The sequence below is a fragment of the Somniosus microcephalus genome, chromosome 3 (assembly GCF_052327205.1).
Source record: "Somniosus microcephalus isolate GS21.2 chromosome 3, FLI_Smic_1.0, whole genome shotgun sequence".
In the NCBI taxonomy this organism is placed as follows: domain Eukaryota; kingdom Metazoa; phylum Chordata; class Chondrichthyes; order Squaliformes; family Somniosidae; genus Somniosus; species Somniosus microcephalus.
Window position 1 is genome coordinate 76199333 of NC_140989.1, and position 18982 is coordinate 76218314.

Genomic DNA, 18982 nt, shown 5'->3' on the forward strand with positions numbered 1-18982 from the left:
AAAAATGGGCCAAAGCTCCTGCTGGGTGTGCGCCCATGTGCCCACCCATACGGGGGGAGGAATCCCATTAAGGCCTATCCCCTTTAAGGTAGAGGAGATGGTAGGGTGGTTATTATACTCTAATACCACCTGGAATAAGGAGGATACCATACAAACCCAAAATAGCTTGAATCCAGATCAGCTGGAACATGAGTGGAAACAGGCAGGGTATAACCCCACGAACTTTAAAGGATGGTTTCATCCCCAGTACGATAATTGAAGGTATCCAGAAGAGCTATTAGTCAGCACAGGGGGAAAACTAAACAATGCAGAGGGGGAAGTCTGCTTGGTAAACTATGACGAGACAGGGTTAGTGGTTGGATGGAGTAAGTGCAAGTATAATTACACTTTAACCAAAACCAGTACTAAACCACCAGGTGCCCTAGAATGGCCCTACGTGGGAACGTTTAATTTATCCGAAGTGCTAAACTGGACTAGCAATCTACCCTGGAGGGGAATACCTGGGATCATGTACCAACTTTGGAACAAATTTGAGGCCTATAATAATACCTATTTCATTTGCGGATATAAGGCGTATCCATGGCTTCCACGAACCTGGACTGGGTCATGCTATATAGGATACGTAGTACCATACATCCATTATTTATCCTCCCTAACCCACCACTACGGGTACCAGTCATTATGGCAACCAGCCAAGCGTGTTAAGAGAGCTATTACGGAAACCGAAAGATTCTGGGCTATAGCATTCGCCTGGTACGGAACAGGAAAAATAGCAAGGGAATCCATAAACATGGCAGCAGTGCTCGAACAAATAGCCAACGATACGGCTGAGTCCCTGAGAGAAATGAGTGCCGAAATGGTGGCAATCCGGACCACCGCCTTACAGAATAGGATAGCCCTAGATTATCTGTTGGCGGCGCAAGGAGGCACCTATGCCCTGATCGGGACAGACTGCTGTACATATGTCCCAGATAGCTCCGAGAATATCATGAGCCTAGCAAATCATATCCAAGAAGAAATAAAGAAGCTCCATCAACCCACAAGCACAGGGTGGCTTGTTTGGTTGCTAGGGAAAACCGGGTGGGGAGCGTGGATGATGCAAGGGATAATAATAATAGTTGTAATTTGTATGTTGATGTGTTGTGCGCTGAGCCTTATAAAGTTGTGTTGCCAAACTGCTATGAAAACCGTGATGCCGATCGCCTCTATCGAGGAGGAACATACCAACCTGCTACCAAGGGACGAAGAACACCAATACGACACTGTCGAAGGAACAACCGAACCCCCGGACATAAGCCAGTGGCTGTAAGCACCGACGAAAGGGGGACCGAGGATGGTCATCTGGGAGCAAATGAATCGTGCTCCAGGACCAAGAGGAGGGACTGTTAGAATAAAATTTTGCTGGACAAGATTGCTGGACAAGATTTTGCTGGAAAAGACACAAACAACAAATTCGCTGACTGGGACTAATTGAATCACTGCACAGTGAGACATGCCACGCTTACGCATGGCTGGAACAAAGTTCATCTCGTGTCCTGACTGGGACTAATTGAATCACTGAGGACTAACAAGGTTCACTGGTATCCTATCATCGAACTAATCACTTGTATCCTATTATCAAACTAATCACATTCCGCCGGGGAACAAGACGGAACGAAGACCTGAAGAGGCAGAATTGGCAACACAAGTGTGTAAACTCCTGACTGGAGGAAAATAACGATATTGCGCTAATAAACGAATTGATTGGATGAATGTAAATGATCTAAAACCAACTTCTTGGAATTGTATATAAGCTCGGCACGTACTACAATCGGGGAGAAGGTGCTCTCGCAGACCACGTGGTTGCAGACGCTTCTCCCAGAGCTCTGTCATTTAATAAAGTTGTCTCTCTTACTCAAAGTCTAGTTTCCGAGGAATCATTTTTCCTACAACAAATGTATTACCGGTTTTGATTCATGATTGTGAAAAAGAAACAAAGTCACAAGTGATGTTGGCATATGTGAGTAAGTTTCCTTTCATGCTTATAACTTAATACCAATGACACACCATCACAGATGCAATATCACAGAATCACAGAATCACAGAAACCCCACAGTGCAGATAGAGGCCATTTCGGCCCATCGAGCCTGCACCAACACATATCCCACCCAATCCCCGTAACCCCTACACCAACACATATCCCACCCTATTCCTGTAACCTCACGTATTTAATCCCCCTAACACTAAGGGTCAATTTATCATAGCCAATCAACCTAACCCGCACATCCTATGTTTATCACACTTCTTAAACAATCCTGCTATAAGCAGGAATGGTTCATTTATTATTCTATAAGGGTGCATTTACTTAGGACAAAATATTATTTTTAATATATTATTATATTAATTAATTAGACAGGGTAGATGCAGAGAGGATGTCCCCTTGTGGGGGAATCTAGAACTAGGGGGCATAATTTCAGAATAAGGGGGCACCCATTTAACTCGGAAATGAGGAGGAATTTCTTCTCTCAGAGGGTCGTGAATCTTTGGAATTCTCTTCCCCAGAGAGCTGGGGAGGCCGGGTCATTGAATATATTTAAGGTGGAGATAGACAGACTTTTGAAAGGTAAGGGAGTCAAGAGTTATGGGGAGTGGGCAGTGAAGTGGAGTTGAGGCCAAGATCAGATCAGCCATGATCTTATTGAATGGCAGAGCAGGCTCAAGGGGCCAAATGACCTACTCCTGCTCCTACGTCTTATGTTGTTATTATTTTTATGTGTTGATTGATATTTCTGACTGAATCATTGAGCTGCAAAACAGTATTATTTCTTTATTGAACAGTACATACAGAATCAATATTTTTGCTTTATTTGTGGAGTTTGTTTGGAATTTTAAGAAATGTAATTGCTTGCGTGTAAAACTTCAGTGACTGATGCCTTCTTCACACAAGTGATTGTGACAATGTAAATCACACTGCCCCAGAAGGCCATATTGATGTGTTACATCAACTGAAGTGCTTAAAAAGGAAATATATGCTTACTTTGAAAGTAAGGGTATTGAAGAATATGGAGAAAGCAAGAAAGTTAGATTCAAAAGCTAGAACTGTCGTGGTTGATAAAATAAAAACAGAAAATGCTGGAGGTACTCAGCAGGTCAGACTTCATCTGTGAAGAGAGAAACAGAGTTAACGTTTCAGGTCGATGACCTTTCGTCAGAACAAGGTTAACTCTGTTTCTCTCTTCACAGATGCTGCCTGACCTGCTGAGTATCTCCAGCATTTTCTGTTTTTATTTCAGATTTCCAGCATCTGCAGTATTTTCTTTTTGTGGTTGATAAAATGTTGGAGCAGGCTCCTGTATCACTGTGTTTGAAGTCTGAGAATTAAGTAGGTGGAGTCTCAGTTCTCCAGAACATTGGCCCAGAAATTCGGGTCTCCACAGGTGAGTACGCGTTGGGTACTCACCCGTAGGCCCAATGGAAGTGCCGGTTTCCTGCATGCACTGCGCATGCGCGGGAAACCGGCACTTCTGTTCCTCTGAACGAAGGGGTTCAGAGGTCGAACGCGTGCGCGGGGGAGGCTGCACGTGCGCATCGAACTTTGTTTTTTTTACAGGTTTTCCCAGGAAGGTAAGCCTGCAGAAGTTAGAAATTTAAAAAGCAGGCGTAAGGCCTGCTTTTTACAAGGTAAGTGGAGAATTAATTAAAATTAAAACATTTTTTCCACAGGTTTTTAAATACTTTAAAGCAAGGTAAGTTTATTTTTAGCCCTGTTAGAAAATAAAATTATTTTTTTCAAAAATTTAAATTATTGTTTAAAATAGTTATTTCATGTAATTTATAGTTTATTTAAAAAAAAAAATTATTTGAAGATTCAGTGTTGTTTTGGGGCCGTAGTATTTATAAGTCTTGACAGCACTTCCTGTCAGACTTATGAATGGAGCATTCCCTGCTCCGATTGGCTCCCCATGGCCCACGTGATCCCAGGGGACGCATCGAACTAACTGCGCCCCTGGGATACGCAAGCACTGCGCGCCAGCAGCTGTACCAGGCCCCGGGTCGGAATTCCACGGGGGCCCACAGCTCAACAGCCAGCGCGCAAGGTAAGTGCAGGTCGGGGGCTTACACCCGCGGGAAGCCCCCGACCTGAATTTCTGGGCCATTATGTGAGCGGCCCCAAAATTCCATGGCCTGTGATCCTGGCACTTACATCGGGACTATGCCTACCAATATCCACTAGCTCCAACCTTGCCGGAGTATGCGGTCAAGGAGAAGGCACCTAATTAGTGTGGGTCAACAGGTGCCCGTGCCACTTCAGGCACATCTCAGGCATCTGCCTGCCTTAAACTGCTGTGAAATCCTGCTTTGGTGTCAGGTCCTATGTGAGGGGTTGGTGCCCCTGGAAATACTTAAAATAGGGTCCAAGCAGTCCGCCTCTGTGGTCTAGACACCTATGATGGTCCCTACTTGTGCCATTGAGGAAGCCGGTACACCTTTTTTAGGGGGGGAGGGGTGGGGTGGAGAAAGTCTCAATTCCTGAAGATTACATGTAAGTCAAATCTTTGACATTAGATTAATTGGGGCATCAACTACACAGAAGTAAAATATTAAAAAACACTCAAAGTCCACAGAGGCAGAATTGCTTTGTGTTCTATATTGAAAGTTCCCTTCTAGTTTCAATACTTATCATGAAATTAATCATTTGCCATGTCTGTGAGCTGTAACATTATCTATTTTATCACTTATTCCTACTATTTCTCATCTGCTTCTGTTATGTTTCTTTAAGAAAATAAATGACTGTTTTAAGTGATTATCTAGGTTCCTACAAGAAACTGCACAATATGTAACTCACTTGTAAAATGATACGTACAATGTACTTTATATATTGCATGCTGTTGAGTGCTGTCAGGGAGACCACTGCTACAACAGCTCATCAAAAGGGCCTTATAAAGAACGTAGGGGTTGAATTTCTGTGGGGGTCTCTAGATCGTCAACTGTAACTTTGGTGGAAGATCCGTAGAAAGCCCAGCGAAACGATGCAAAAGGCTTTTACACTGGGGTTTACTCTGGGGCTTCTGTGGATCTTTTGCCAGTTATGACAATCAGGAAATCCCCTGTGGAAATTCAACCTCCTTACATCAGAAACTACTGTGACGCCTTTTTTAAATTGAAAAACATAAGTCACCTAACTACTACGTATTGATTTACCTCATCTTCTCTCCAGTTTTTGGTGATGTAGGTTGAGGGAAGAATGTTATCCTGGCCAACATTCCTTCCTCAATCAACACCACCAAAAACAGATTAACTGGCTATTCATCATCTGCTGTTTGTGGGACCTCACTGAGCACAAACTTGGCTCTCATTTTTGCCTACATAACAGTGACTACACTTCAAAAGTAATTCATTGATTGTGAAGTGCTTTAGACACCCTGAGGATTTGATAAGGCACCTTATAAATACAAATTATTTCATTGTTTACTCATTTTAACTTTGGTGATTCCTGTATTATGGGCCCTGGCCATTCATCACTCTCCACTCTGCACAACTGGCCAAAACTGAGCTGTATATAGGGTTGGAGGTGATTGCAAAGATAGGTTGGGCCAAAGCTGTGGAATGATTTAAAGACATGAGTAATTTCAACAAATGCAAATCCCTTGTGTATGCAAGTTTTCCTCATAAATCCTATATAGCAATGAATAGTCAGCCCTTCTTTATCAAAGGAATTTGCAATACTTTATCTGTCCCATGTATCACACTTAACATGGGCTCATTGTAATATCCCAACGTGCTTTACAAGGGGACAATTGGACATTGAGCAGGAATAGGGGAGAAATTAAGGAAGATGATTTAAAGAATCATCACAGAAGAAAGGTTATGGGAAGCCTTTTGAAGATAGTGAGAAAAGTAGCATAGCAAAGACGTTGGGAAGGGAATTCTAAAGTGCTAGGGGTGAAGGATCTGCCACCATTGGTGGAGACGAGGGAGGAAAGATGTACAGTAGATCAAAGTCGGAAAAGTGGAAGTTGCATAGTGGGATATTGGGGTGTAGAAGACTGCACAGGTTGGCTGGGGCAATGCCATGGAAGGATTTTAAGCTGAGGGGTTTAAATTGATGTGCTGGGGAGAGGGATCCAAAGGAGGTCGGTGAGGACAGGTGTGCTAGGTATGCAGGATTTTGTGTGAGATAAAGTATGGGCTAGAGAGTTCTGGATGAGTTGGAGTTTGTGTAGAGCTGGATAAGCTGGCAAAGTAAGCGCTGGAGAAATCAATCCTTGAGGTGACAAAGGAGTGGATGACATTTTTGGTAACAGTGGAGTGAGTTACGAGCACAGGTGGGAATTGTTCCAGAGTTGGACGTAGGCAACTTCTGAATGAGCAAAAGCAAAATACCGTGGATGCTGGAAATCTGAAATAAAAACGGAAAATGCTGGAAACACTCAGCAAGTCAGGCAGCATCTGTGGAGAGAGAAACAGAAATGACCCTATATCCGCTCCATCACCAAGACTGCCTACTTCCACCTCCGTAACATCACCCGTCTCCACCCCGTTACCTCCAGACTCGACAATTCCAATGCTCTCCCGGCTGGCCTTCCACCTTGCACCTCCCGAAAACTTGAGCTCATCCAAAACTCCTAATTTGCATCAAGTCCCGTTCACCCATCACCCCTGTGCTCGCTGACCAACATTGGCTTCCAGCCCGGAAACGGCTCAATTTAAAAATTCTCATCATTGTTTTCAAATCCCTCCACGGCCTCGCCCCTCCCTATCTCTGTAAACTCCTCCAGTCCGACAACCCTCCGAGATCTCAGCGCTCCTCCAATTCTGGCCTCTTGCACATCCTCTATTTTCATCGCTCCATCATTGGCTGCCGTACCTGCCACTGCCTTGGCCCTAAACTCTGTAATTCCCTTCTTAAACCTCTCCACCCCTCTCCTCCTTTAAGACACTCCTTAAAACCTACCTCTTTGACCAAGCTTTTGGTCATTTGTCCTTGTGATGAAATATGTCATTCATCAGACTCTGTATTTAACTACATATATTGTATTGCCTGCTCTGGTGTTTTACCTTGTATTGTATATAGTGCACCGCCCCCTTTCTCCCCATTGGGTGTGTCGGCTCCGCCCATACCTGGCCCTACTTAAGACAAGCCCAGGCTTGTCTTGCAGCAGAACGCTAGGTGAAGACACAGGCATCTTTCTTTGCTAATAAAAGCCTTGTTTTATCCAGTTAACTTTGAGCCTTGAAGTTATTGAGGCGCATCAGTCCTAATATCTCCATATATGTGGCTCCGTGTCAAATCTTGCTTGAAAACTTCCCAATGAAGGGCCTTGGGGCGTTTTATTATGTTAAAGGTGCTATATAAATGCAAGTTGTTAATATTTCTGGTTGAATATCTTTCATCAGAACTCTTCTGGATGAGTCTGAGTTTGAGTCTTTGTTTGTGGAGTGGAGCTCAGGAGGGATGTTAAATAGGCAATCAGATAGGAAAGCAACAGTCGAGGAATTAAGGGCGGAAGCAGGGAGGTAAAATAATATTGCAGATTTTATATTTTGGGCTCTGGAGAGTTGGGCCAAAACCAAATGAAAGGCATAAACGAGCTGGTCTTTAAAGCCCATCATCCCCCACATGGTGTCATCCGTGAGCTAGCTCTGCAGGAGCCAGTGTCATCGTTCGACAGCACATCCCCATAACATAATAATCCGATTGACAGACGACCCGCATTCCTCAAGAAATAAATTGCATTCATTTGAGAATTCATTATTTTAGAGGTGTTCACTCCAAATGTACTTTTACGGTAAAAGATTGCATTTTTGACGCTAATCCAGCCAACAGCATCGGCACACTTTGTTAGCAGAACAAGCTCCCATCGATTCCTCACAAATTTTGCGCGTAAAAAAAGTAATAATATTAATACATGGTTAAGCTGATGCGGTACAGCTTTAAATCGGCGCTGGCTGGGTGTGTTTTCGTTGGGTGACCATTAAGAAGTAACGACATCTCAGCCCTTCATCAGCTCACATTCCTCACATTCCACATTTCTGATGTCACGAGGCGCAGATTTTTTTTTTCAAAGCCACAAACTCTGACCATGTTATTTCATCGAAAATAGTCTCGGCTACGAGGGGAGCGACCGGGGAAAGAAGAGAAAAGCAAACCAGCTCGGCGATCAGCAGGCGCTCGGACCGCTGGCAGCGGAGTTCAGAACAACAACAAACGAGAGGAGGGGAGTGGAGAGAAAAAAAAAGTTTTACGAAACAAAAGTAGTTCTTGAGCGGTGAGGTACGGCTCTCCGTGCAACTCCAAACACTGTTGGCGAGCAGACGGACCCCGAGGTCCTTTAGACGAGTGGATCCTTTATCCGGAACGGGATTGCCGTCCCAATCTCCATTTGTGGAAACTTTTTTAAGAAAGGAAAAACATTTGGAAAATTTGAAAGGGGAGCAGCCGCGCTGTTTGTGGCTTTAATGGACTAGCCAGACACAATAAAGACATGTAAACAGGTAAGGGGACACCAAATTCTTAGCTCTAAAGAGCTTGTCTGTTTAATTGAAGATGAAATGTGGGGAGGGTAGATACACCAGAGGGAGAAAAGTAACCCTTTACTTGATCCCAGATTTCCACTCGTCCTTGAGTGGTTTGAAAGAGCCAAGTCAGACATGCCTATTAAAGGGAGGCTGCCTGCCTCACTCTGCGGCTCAACTGCCAACACTCCTCGGCAGCTTAGCCCTTTTACACACTCCTTGTTTTGTTCTTTCAGGCTTCTTAGAAGGGGGTTTCCAAGCCAAGATACGGCAGCCTATTATTTAACGTGTTTATATTCAATTTCCAAAATGCCTATATTATGATCACCCCCCGCCCCCAAACTGCAAAAAGCTAACTTCAAGCCGTGCTTTGTTGCAGCATGTTTAAAGAGACCGGCTCCCGTTTCGATGTTTAAACTAGCTGATAGAATAAATGTGAAAATGCTATGTCTTCTGAAACACTACTTTTAAAAGTTGCTTCACTGGAAAACAAACGATTCTTTAAAAAAAAATGTTACCAAGCTGAAAATGTTAAATTTAAAACATACTGAGAGATAAAGGTGACGACTCTTTGCGCAGGGCACAGCGGATAATGAATACCTAATTACAAGGAGTTGATCCAGTCGAAGGGTTCAGATAATACCCCAAACCATGAAAGCAAAACTTGAAATGGGAATATGGTTTATGAATCTATTGCTTGAACTCCGAGATTGGATTAGTTTCATAAATTTACCAAGTGGTAGCTTATTGTAACTGGTTTATTTAAAATTGGCTTCCCATGCCTTTGTGTTATTTCTGATGGAAGTATTGAAAACAAAGGATATTGCTAACTTTGAGCTAGCACTTAAAAGGGTGAATGCATCTTGTGACAGAACTTGCAATTTTACAATGTTAAAATAACACTTTATACGAATATTCACAACAAATTTTAAACACATTTTATTTATGAAAGTTTGGAATTAAACCTCTATAATTTCACATTTGTCATGCTATACCTGTAATTTTACATTTAATTAAACATGCCTTTTTTAAACAGATTAAAACTTTAAAAAATGTATGTGACATTCATCACATTCAGTCACGGTAGTGTATGCAATCTGATCTGAATTCCTACTTGTCCCCTGATCCACTTTATGCTGTAATCAACTGTAATGGACTTGCAATTTGAAACACATGACCTCTCCTGGGTTCAAATTCAGGGGAAATGTGTGATGTAAACACTAGATTAAATTAACCTTGGGTTAATGCTGTCACATTTTCAAAGAAGGTCCATTGGTTACAGGAATCTTTGGCTTGCAAGACAGTAATACTTTTATTATGAAAAACAATTGGAACTGGACTGAAACAATAAGATTAAAGATGATGATGGACAATCTGGTGGTTGTTTGTGTACCGGAATTGTATTTCTTACAGAAGTGTTTGTGATAATTGTGCCTCTTTAAATAAATCTGTCGTGTAATCGGGGTATGTTTAATGCATTGCTGGATGATCTTATGTTTTGATAGTTTTATTATCTATTTGAAATAGGATACAGCATCTTTTTCATCTTTACATAGACTAAGTTTAACGTTCGCTGATTTCAAAACCACAACACAATGTCTTCAGCTTTTCTTGGCTTTCTTGTAAAGGCTAAGGGATTCAAAGCAGTTAACAGAAATATATTACTATAAATTGGCTTTGACTTTAATACAAATTTAATGCTAAATGTAATTTAAAAAAACTTATGGGTATATTTGAATAAGTTTCCCTTTTTCATATTTTTATTTAACTTATTTTCATCTGCCGAACCTTATGCCTGCAACTGAGCATAAATATGCAACCTGCTCCTAGGCCACCACTAATGTCCTTGTAGTCAGCCACCAATAGGCAACAGAGACCACCCAGGTGTGAGTCTCCATGAGGCTATCCTTCTCTCCTACTGGGATGCTATAACCTCGAGTCAGCACCTCCCTGGTCAGTGCGTCTCAGATTTGGAACCTAGCACTTGGGTATCGGCATTAGCTCAATGGTAGCACTCTTGCCTCTGAGTTGGATGGTCGTGGGTTTATGCCCTATTTCATTTCAGAAACTTGAACACAATCTAGGCTGGCACTTCAGTGCAGTACCAAGAGAGTGCTGCACCGTGGCTATGTGATGCCTTTCTGATGAGACGTTAAACTGAGGTTCTGTCTGCCCTTTCAAGCAGATGTAAAAGATTCCATGGAACTATTCGAAGGAGACCTTGCTGTGTGCAAATCGGCTGCTGTATTTCCTACATTACAATAGTGATTACACTTTTAAAGTACATAATTGGCTGTAAAGCGTTTTGGGACGTCCTGAGGTCCTGAAAGGCACGATATGAAAGCAAGTCCTTGCTCGTGGGATTCCGGTAACACTAGCCAGCCTGCATTTATTGCCGAACCCTAGATGCCCTGATAAGGTGTTGGCAGGCCTTTTTGAACTGCTACAGTCCTTTTGGTGATGGTGCTTCCCGTAATGAACCCTGGTCTGTCCTTGATCTGTGCATAGTCATAATAATTTGAATCTTATATTGATTTAAATTTGATCTTTATTATGAACAAGAAGGGATACTGTTTTGAGATCCATTTACAGCTAAAAAATCCAAAATAAACTTTTTTTTCCGTTGAAATTATATTGACATCCTGCTTGTTCTGTGCACGTCAGGTGGAATAGACCCACAGCAACAGTTAAAGAAAGAACTTGTATTTATATAGCACCTTCCATGACCTCAGGACGTCCCAAAGTGCTTTACAGCCAACAAAGTACTTTTGACGTGTAGTCACTGTTATAATGTAGGAAATGAGTCAGGCAATTTGCATACAGCAAGGTTCCACAAACAGTAATGTGATATTGACCAGATAAAAATGGTACTAGAAATGAACCAATATTGAAATGGAATTTAGAAAGTGTTTTAGGCAGAAGTTTAGCTTTGTATTTCCAATATTTTTATTTTTGCTGCTTGAAAGGAGGTGCTGTCAGTGTAGATCCAGTGTTGGTGAAAGAAGGCTGCATAATTGCATTGTCTAGCTGTGGGCACAGGGGCTATCACCTTTCTAAATCAAGTGTGTAAATGTTTGATGAGTAACCTCCAGACTATACCACCTGTTGATTTGTAATATCCTCCATGATCAATTTAAGTATTCCGATGGAAATTTTATTGCAGGATAAGATTGTAGTATTTTCCTTTTTTAAAAGAAGTAATTGCTTGGTTTAAGTTGGATTTTCAGGCGATTTGTGCCAGTAGGATTCTTGTGTCTAACTAGGCTGTGCTGTAAAATTGTGCAGACCCTGACCTGGTTTAAGACTGTTCTTGAACTGTAAATGTGCCTCACTGAGGTGCAGGCCTGTTCCAGGCGAGTGATGAGCACAGAAGGCAGAAAATGGCAATTCACACTGAAGCACAGAGAGAGGAAGAGGATTTTTTTTCTCCCTCTCTTTCCACCTCCCTTGGGATTTTGTATATAATCAGCGGGCACGTTTATACTGGTTTGATGTGTTCACCTGCTCAGGGTTGGATTTTCTGTGCAGGTTGATTGATGGCTCCGAGCCTACACCTGCCCATGGGTTCTCAAGTTTGTTTGTTTTTGTGGTGATACTGAAGTCCCATTTGGTTACATTGACAAATAATTTGTTTCAGCAACTTTTTTTTACTTTCGATTGGCAACTTAATTTTATAAGAAATGTTTATTGTAACTTTTTTTGCTTTTTTTTTAAAATCCCATGTTTAGCCATTTGGAATCAAGAACAATTCCATTCAGTCCTTTCGCAATGTCTTAGTAATTACACATTTAAAATTGACTTTGTTGTTACCTAAATTAAAAATGAGCTTTAATATAATGTATTAATTTCAAAACCAAATATTAAAGATTCAATGTATTAAATTGCTGATGGGTATGCATAAGAACATCTCCTTTTACAATTTGGATTTACACTCAGACGCAATATCAAAATGTGAATAGTAAAGAGGACAGATTAACAGAACAGATATATGCCATTTTTATAACCATGCACAGAAATGAAATAGGTAAACCATACAAATACTAAATTGGAAACTAATTGAGACTTAGTTTTTAAAATGGCTGCAGCAGAAATTGATTTACATATGAATTGTATATACAGTTATACAGTATCCATTCTCAATCATTAGTGAGACTTTTTAAGCATAATGGGGGACCAGTGGGAGTTTGAGTTGCAGATTTTTTTTCTTTACTTGCTTCTGCCAGCAACATTGGCTGGTTCTGGAATAGCTGATCGATCAGATGATGCACTGGTCACCCACACGCCCACATACAACTCCAAGCGGCCAGACCCATCAAAGACTCGAGAGATGGTCAAAGAATGCTCCCCTGATGCCAATCACAGTCCTCCTTCTATAATGAACACTAAAGGCAGCATGCACTCGTATCCCATTGGCAGCCTCTAGAGTGTTGATCTCAGCAGATTGTCGAATTTGAAATTAATACAGAGCCTGCTTGTTTTAACAGGTACAGTAACCAGCTGGTGCTACATTCAACACATGCTTTGTTCACCAGCACAAGGGTGCCTCTAACAAGGCTAGTTCTGAATTGATTTTGAAGTTGGAAGCTCAGCGCTGTTGACCTTCTGGAGGTGAGCATATGCTAGCTTTAGTGCTCACCTCTGTGCCTAAAGGTGGGAGTCTGTGGTTGGCATTGTAGTAGCTTTTTTATTGTTCTTTCTTGGGTCACCTTGCCGGTCTGGAAACTGGAGTTATGTGCATTTGTGGAGGAGCTTTGAACCAGTAGATCAATTGATATTTTAGCTGTTTTAGTGCAAGCTGATATTGCCTCTGGAGGAGAGCAATGGAGGAGAATGCTGGTGGAGAGATCGGAGATGGAGAGAGCCAGCACACTGAAAATTCGGAGCAGCAATCAGCAGTGTAATTTGGATGATCTTGATTTATCTGTGAATTTTCATTATTCAACTTCCGTTACAGTGGATAATTGAGGTTCCCACTATATGTGAATTTAAATAGGTGCAACTCAAATATGTGTTTGATATTTAAACATTTGTGGAAATGCCAAATGTGTCACTAATTGAAAGTACAGTATTTTGTGCAATCTAAAAATGGTAAAAGTCCCCAAAGTTTATAGTCAATTGTATTGCCTTAGTTCTCACAACTTCTGGAATGAGCTGCAACTCGTCGGATGTTTCACCAATGATTAATGCTGTTGGCTTGAACAGGAAATATTTGTTACAAAGCATGGAGAAAGGAAAATGAACAGCATTGCCAAAAAAACTACAATAAATTAAAGTTAAAGGGGGAGAAATTTGGTTGGTTAGCGCCTCCCGTTAGCATTGGGGGGGACGCTAAGGGGTTAGCGACCGGGCGCGGCGAATGCAGCGATGCCCGCAAAATGCATTTCCGGTTTAGCACTGGTGCTACCTCTTACTGCCTGGGCTTCGAGTGCCTTGCAGATTGTGATGTCATCAAGTGCGCAGCACCCCTTTACCGCCCCAGATGTGAAATTGGCTTCTGCCCCCTGCTGTACCGCCAGCCGTGAACAACGGCAGGAAGAGGAATCGTTGTCAACTCGGCTGGCCGCTTGGGGAGCACTATTTAAAGGGAAGGGTTTTCAGGTAGGCCAACCTTTAATATTTCCACCAGTCAGGTTCCCGCTGAAAGGTTTTGGTCGCTTCATTGCTACAAGATGTCCAAACCCTCCACTTTGTAGAGTGTTTGGGGCTGTAATGGCAGTCGCGCAGGTCGCCTTGCAACGCAGACCTGCCGACAAGTGGGTTGTGCACCATCACTGGCCCTTCCCTTTAAGTGAGGGAAGCAGCCTCTGATGCCGTTCGCGATGTGCTCCAAATTGTTCAGCGCTCTGCCGCTACTGCCCCGCTCCCGGACTCTAGTGCCCTAAGAGAAGTGGTTATCACTTGATTTAGCGCTCCACTTCCCTCTTGGAGCGCTAAAGCTGAATTTCCCGTCAGGAAAGAATCATTAGCACCTGGCGCTACTTTTCAAAGCGAAACCCAATTCCCAACTCAAAAAATTGTAATTAACCTTTAGAGAAGAACAATTCAACAGGTTTTCATCAGTTCTTTGATTATCAAAAAGGAAATATTTAGCCGTTTTCAATTTAAATTAAAAAAAAACTTCCTTATATAGTTTAGAAAGAGGCTCAGTCTTACTCTTTCTTGCATTTCCTTTTGCCTTGTTTAACATAGCTGATCATTTTTTCCATTATATTTTCATGCTGAGTTGTCCATTTCTTTGATAGTGACTAATATTGGTTATAGCAATTGTATTTTGAATAGAAAGTTAACATTCTAACCACTAATAATTGGTTGATGTCACAGCTTTTTATTTTTTGGGTTGCTCAAAAGTTTGAGAACCAGTGGTTTAAGAAACCCCTAGTTCTGTAATAAATGACTGTATAAGATACATTCATATATTTTAGTCTTAAGTATTATCTCAGTACTGTACCCTGCAGCAACATTTCATTTAAATCTGTATCTCTTCATTATTGGCTAATGAAGAGGACCGTTAAAAATCAAGAAATCTCTGTAGATGGATGAGTTCCTTTTTGATCAGCTACTATTTCAGATGGGTTACTTTGCAGAGCGGTTTGGTGGGAAAGGTAGCTCATTGGATCATTTTCATGACCTTTCTATGGCATTGATACAGCTACCTGGAGAGCTACATTCCATATGAAAATTATCCATTTTACTGTACACTCAGCGTAATGTTATCAATAATAACACTAGGAGGCTTGCACTGTTCAGCCCTATCGCTGCTTTGATAGTTAATCTGATTTCTATGATTTGACATTGTAGTTGATGAGAAAGGTTGAGCTGGATTAAAGAACTTCAGTACAACTTTCGAAGTATGGCTTGTGTAATAGTACAGCGATTGAAATATATAGCGCATAGATGGTTGAATAACTTAATAGTGTTATACTTTAACAGCTATTTAGTAGACCAAGATAAATGCATAGAAGTTACAATATGGAAACAGGCCATTCGGCCCAACCATTCCATGTCAGCGTTTACCCTCTATGCGTGCAAATAGTTTTAATCACATTTACCCACCCTGTTCCTATATCCCTTCAACCTCTTCATCCAATCAAATCTTTAATTTTGACATACTTTCGGCCTCAACCACTAACTCTTGAAGTGACTTCTTCAGCCTCACAACTCTTTGGGAAGTGGCTCCAAGATGACATGCCTGCTCCATAGAAGTTCAGAACTACGTTAACTATTTGGCAGACTCTGTAATTTGATACCTGAACCAGGAAGATACACAGCACTCTGGGGCATTGTTGACCAGCTAGTCTGAACTGCACAAAGGACTGGAGTTCATCCCATTTGGCTGCAGATAACCCTGCAAGCTAATACCCTTGGACAAGTAGTGGGAAGCTTGTATAGTGCTCCATACTTTATAAGATGCATGGTATTAAACTCCAGCAATCCCCCTCCACACACCTGGAGGGATCCCTAAGCCTTGACTCTGCCAACCTGAACCTAATCTCTCTGGACTTGGGTAAATCAGGTGTGTCCCTACAGAGAGAGAACCTGCATTCTGTATCAGATATTTTTCAGGAGCTTGGCTCAGATTCTTAAACATGGTTAGAGTTTGTGCCAGTCAGATACCCAGTTGATCCAAAAAAAAAATGTTGAGAAGTATCTGGAATCGAAATGTGATATAAAACTTGGGCTGGAATTTTCTCCAGGTAGACAGGTTGGGGGTGGGGGGCCTCCGAGGCAAGCGGGAAACCCGGAAGGCTGGGATTCCCGCAGGCCCTGCTGACTTTAACAGCAGGGCCTGATTTGCATGTGAGGCCTTGGATTCCTGCCTGCAGCCAGCCAGATTGAGAGGCTGGCTGGCTGCGGGCGGGTAGGCCTGCAGATACGAGGGGTCGGGCCAGGGAGGGATCGCGGGGGAAGGTGGGGTGGTGGGCCGGGGATCGGCAGTTGGTGATCGTGGGTCAATCGGGGATCACAGGAGGTGAGGTCGAGGGGGGGGTGGTCGGCGATCAGGGGTCACGGGACGGGGTGTCGGCAGTGGAGGATCGGGGATCGCAGGAGGTGAGGTCGAGGGGTGTTGGCGATCAGGGGTCATGGGAGGGGGTGTCGGCAGTGGAGGATCGGGGATTGCAGGAGGTGAGGTCGAGGGGTGTTGGCGATCAGGGGTCATGGGAGGGGGTGTCGGCAGTGGAGGATCGGGGATCGCAGGAGGGGTGTCAACGGCGGGTCGGCAGTGGAGGATTGGGGATCACGGGTGAGGGGGGTCGGCCAGGGGTCGGGGACTGGCGGGGGGTGGGAGAGAGGATCGGGGCCGGCCACAGGAGGATTGTGACTGGCCTCAGCATCATCGGTGGGGTGGGGTGGGCCTCATGGTGGGGATCACAGGCCTGGGAAGGCGATCAGAGGCCTCTGCCGGAATTTTCTGGGGTCCATGCGGGCGCGATTGGAGGCGGGTCGGGTGGGAAATTTGAAACATCTTGCAGCGGGTTGGGAACCCGCCATCATCCCGCACCCACGCGCCTTTCCCTTGGGTGCCTTTGCCGGCACAGCAGCGATCCGAGCGGCAGAGGCGGGCGAGTTAATTTAAATCATTATTAGGTACTTATCAGACCCATGAGTCTTTTTAACTCTACCTTTCAAATTTCACGGGAATCACGCAGCTCGGGAACCATGTCTGTCATTCTGAGGCAGAAGCTGAGTGGCCATTGATCCAGCTGATTAGTGCACAGCATGGAAAGTACAATTAAAAACTCCCACCTCACAGCTGATCACTTTCCTCAGGCAGAAGCTGTTGCTGACTGCATTGCCAGCACAGATTTAGCTTTCTACAGGCTGCAAGTGTTTTCAGCAAATTCGCCATCCAGTGTCACCTCATTGTTAGAACCTATCACCTCATTGACAGATTGCTTCTGTATTCTCTACTTGACCTGCCACCTATTCCATCAGCATGGGTGCCATCTATACTGTTTCACATTGGTCCTCAGAATCGGACCACAATGAGCCTAACACCAGCAGCAGCAGGCACACCAGCAGCACCAACAACAACACCAACCTTCTCCTCAACCACCTGATGCTGCACAGGACAGAGGGCATCAGCGCAGGGCTGCACTGCACTGGAGGCGATACCCCCAACACAGGGTATACAGGCAGAGGATGAGTTTCCTCAACATGACGGAGGCTCAGGCTATCGAGCCAGGTCGTTGCAGACATTTGCACGTTGCTGCAGCAAGATTTGCAGCCCAGAGGAGTGGATGAACATGCCTTAGCAGTGGCTGGCAAAGTCACCAGTGCCCTCCACTTCTCCACCTCAGGCTCCTTCCAGGGAACTACAGCAGCCATTTGCAGCATCTCGGAGTCGGCTGCCCACAGATGAATCGCACAGGTCATTGATGCCCTGTTTCCTGTTTGACAAGTCAGCCAATTATATCAACTTTGCCACTGATGAAGCCAGTGTTACTGAGTGAGCGCTCGGCTTTGCAGCTCTGGCTGGCTTCCCATGGGTGCAGGCCGTCATCGACTACACACATGTGGCCATCAGGGCACCCATCATCACCCAGGAGTCTTTGGCAACTGCAAGGGCTTCCACTCCCTCAATGTGCAGCTGGTCTGGAACCATAGTAAGATCATCATGTGTGTGCTAAGTTCCCTGACCGCTGCCATGCCTCTTTTGTCCTTGCCAGTCCACCCTCCCTCAGCTCTTCACTTCTCCAAACAGACCTTCTGGCTGGGTGCTTGGAGACGTGGCTCATGACACCCTTGAGGAGGCCAATTACTGAGGCTCAGGCGAGATATAATGAAAGCCACATTCCCACCAGATGTGTCATAGAGCAGACACTAGGCATGCTGAAAATGCGCTTCAGATGCCTTGATAGATCTGGAGGAGCCCTTCAGTATGCACCAGCCAGGGTCTCCAGAATCGTCGTGGTCTGCTGCGCCCTGCACAACATAGCGCAGCAGCGAGGATTAGCGCTGCATGAGGAGCAAGGCACTGAGCGCACAGCCTCTTGGGAGGAGGAAGCTGCAGTTCAGATCCCACCAGCAGCTGAGCACATTGCTGCCAGGGATGGGCTCATTGTGGCCAGATTTACTTAACTTTACGCATTACGCCCATATGGCTGCTGCATGCTGCGCCAGGTTGGCACCACCCCATGCAACACCATAAAGCATCCCTACAATGACCAAGCCATTACTTTCACACTGACCACCATTGTCTCACCATTCACTCCAACTCATTAAGTCAGTTCAAAGGTGCACACAGATTTGTCCATGACTGGAAAGTGGTGAAAATAAAGTTTTTACGTGTGGCATTACAGTAACGGAAACTTTACACACTCATTTAACAAAACACCCAAGTGGCTACCCTTGTGAATCTACTTGTGTTTCATCTTTCTCTTGCACGTGCTTCTACGAGGTGCTACCCCTGTGGCTTCAGCAGGGGTAGAGGCAGCCTGCTCACTTCCCTGCTGCGACTGCTAAGATGCTTTTGGTGGATATCCTC

General features: G+C 43.9%; 1 protein-coding gene across 3 annotated transcripts in view; it reads left to right on the forward strand.

Annotated features, from left to right (window-relative positions):
- Window positions 1-7982: 7982 nt before the first annotated feature.
- Window positions 7983-18982, forward strand: part of LOC147121149 (tyrosine-protein phosphatase non-receptor type 14-like) — a 311830-nt gene continuing 300830 nt past the window's right edge. For 2 of the 3 annotated variants that reach the window (XM_085981181.1, XM_085981179.1), the window contains exon 1: window positions 7983-8475. The gene's annotated coding sequence lies outside the window, so the exon portion shown is untranslated. The remainder of the gene's footprint in view (window positions 8476-18982) is intronic. The other variant, XM_085981178.1, reaches the window with a different exon arrangement.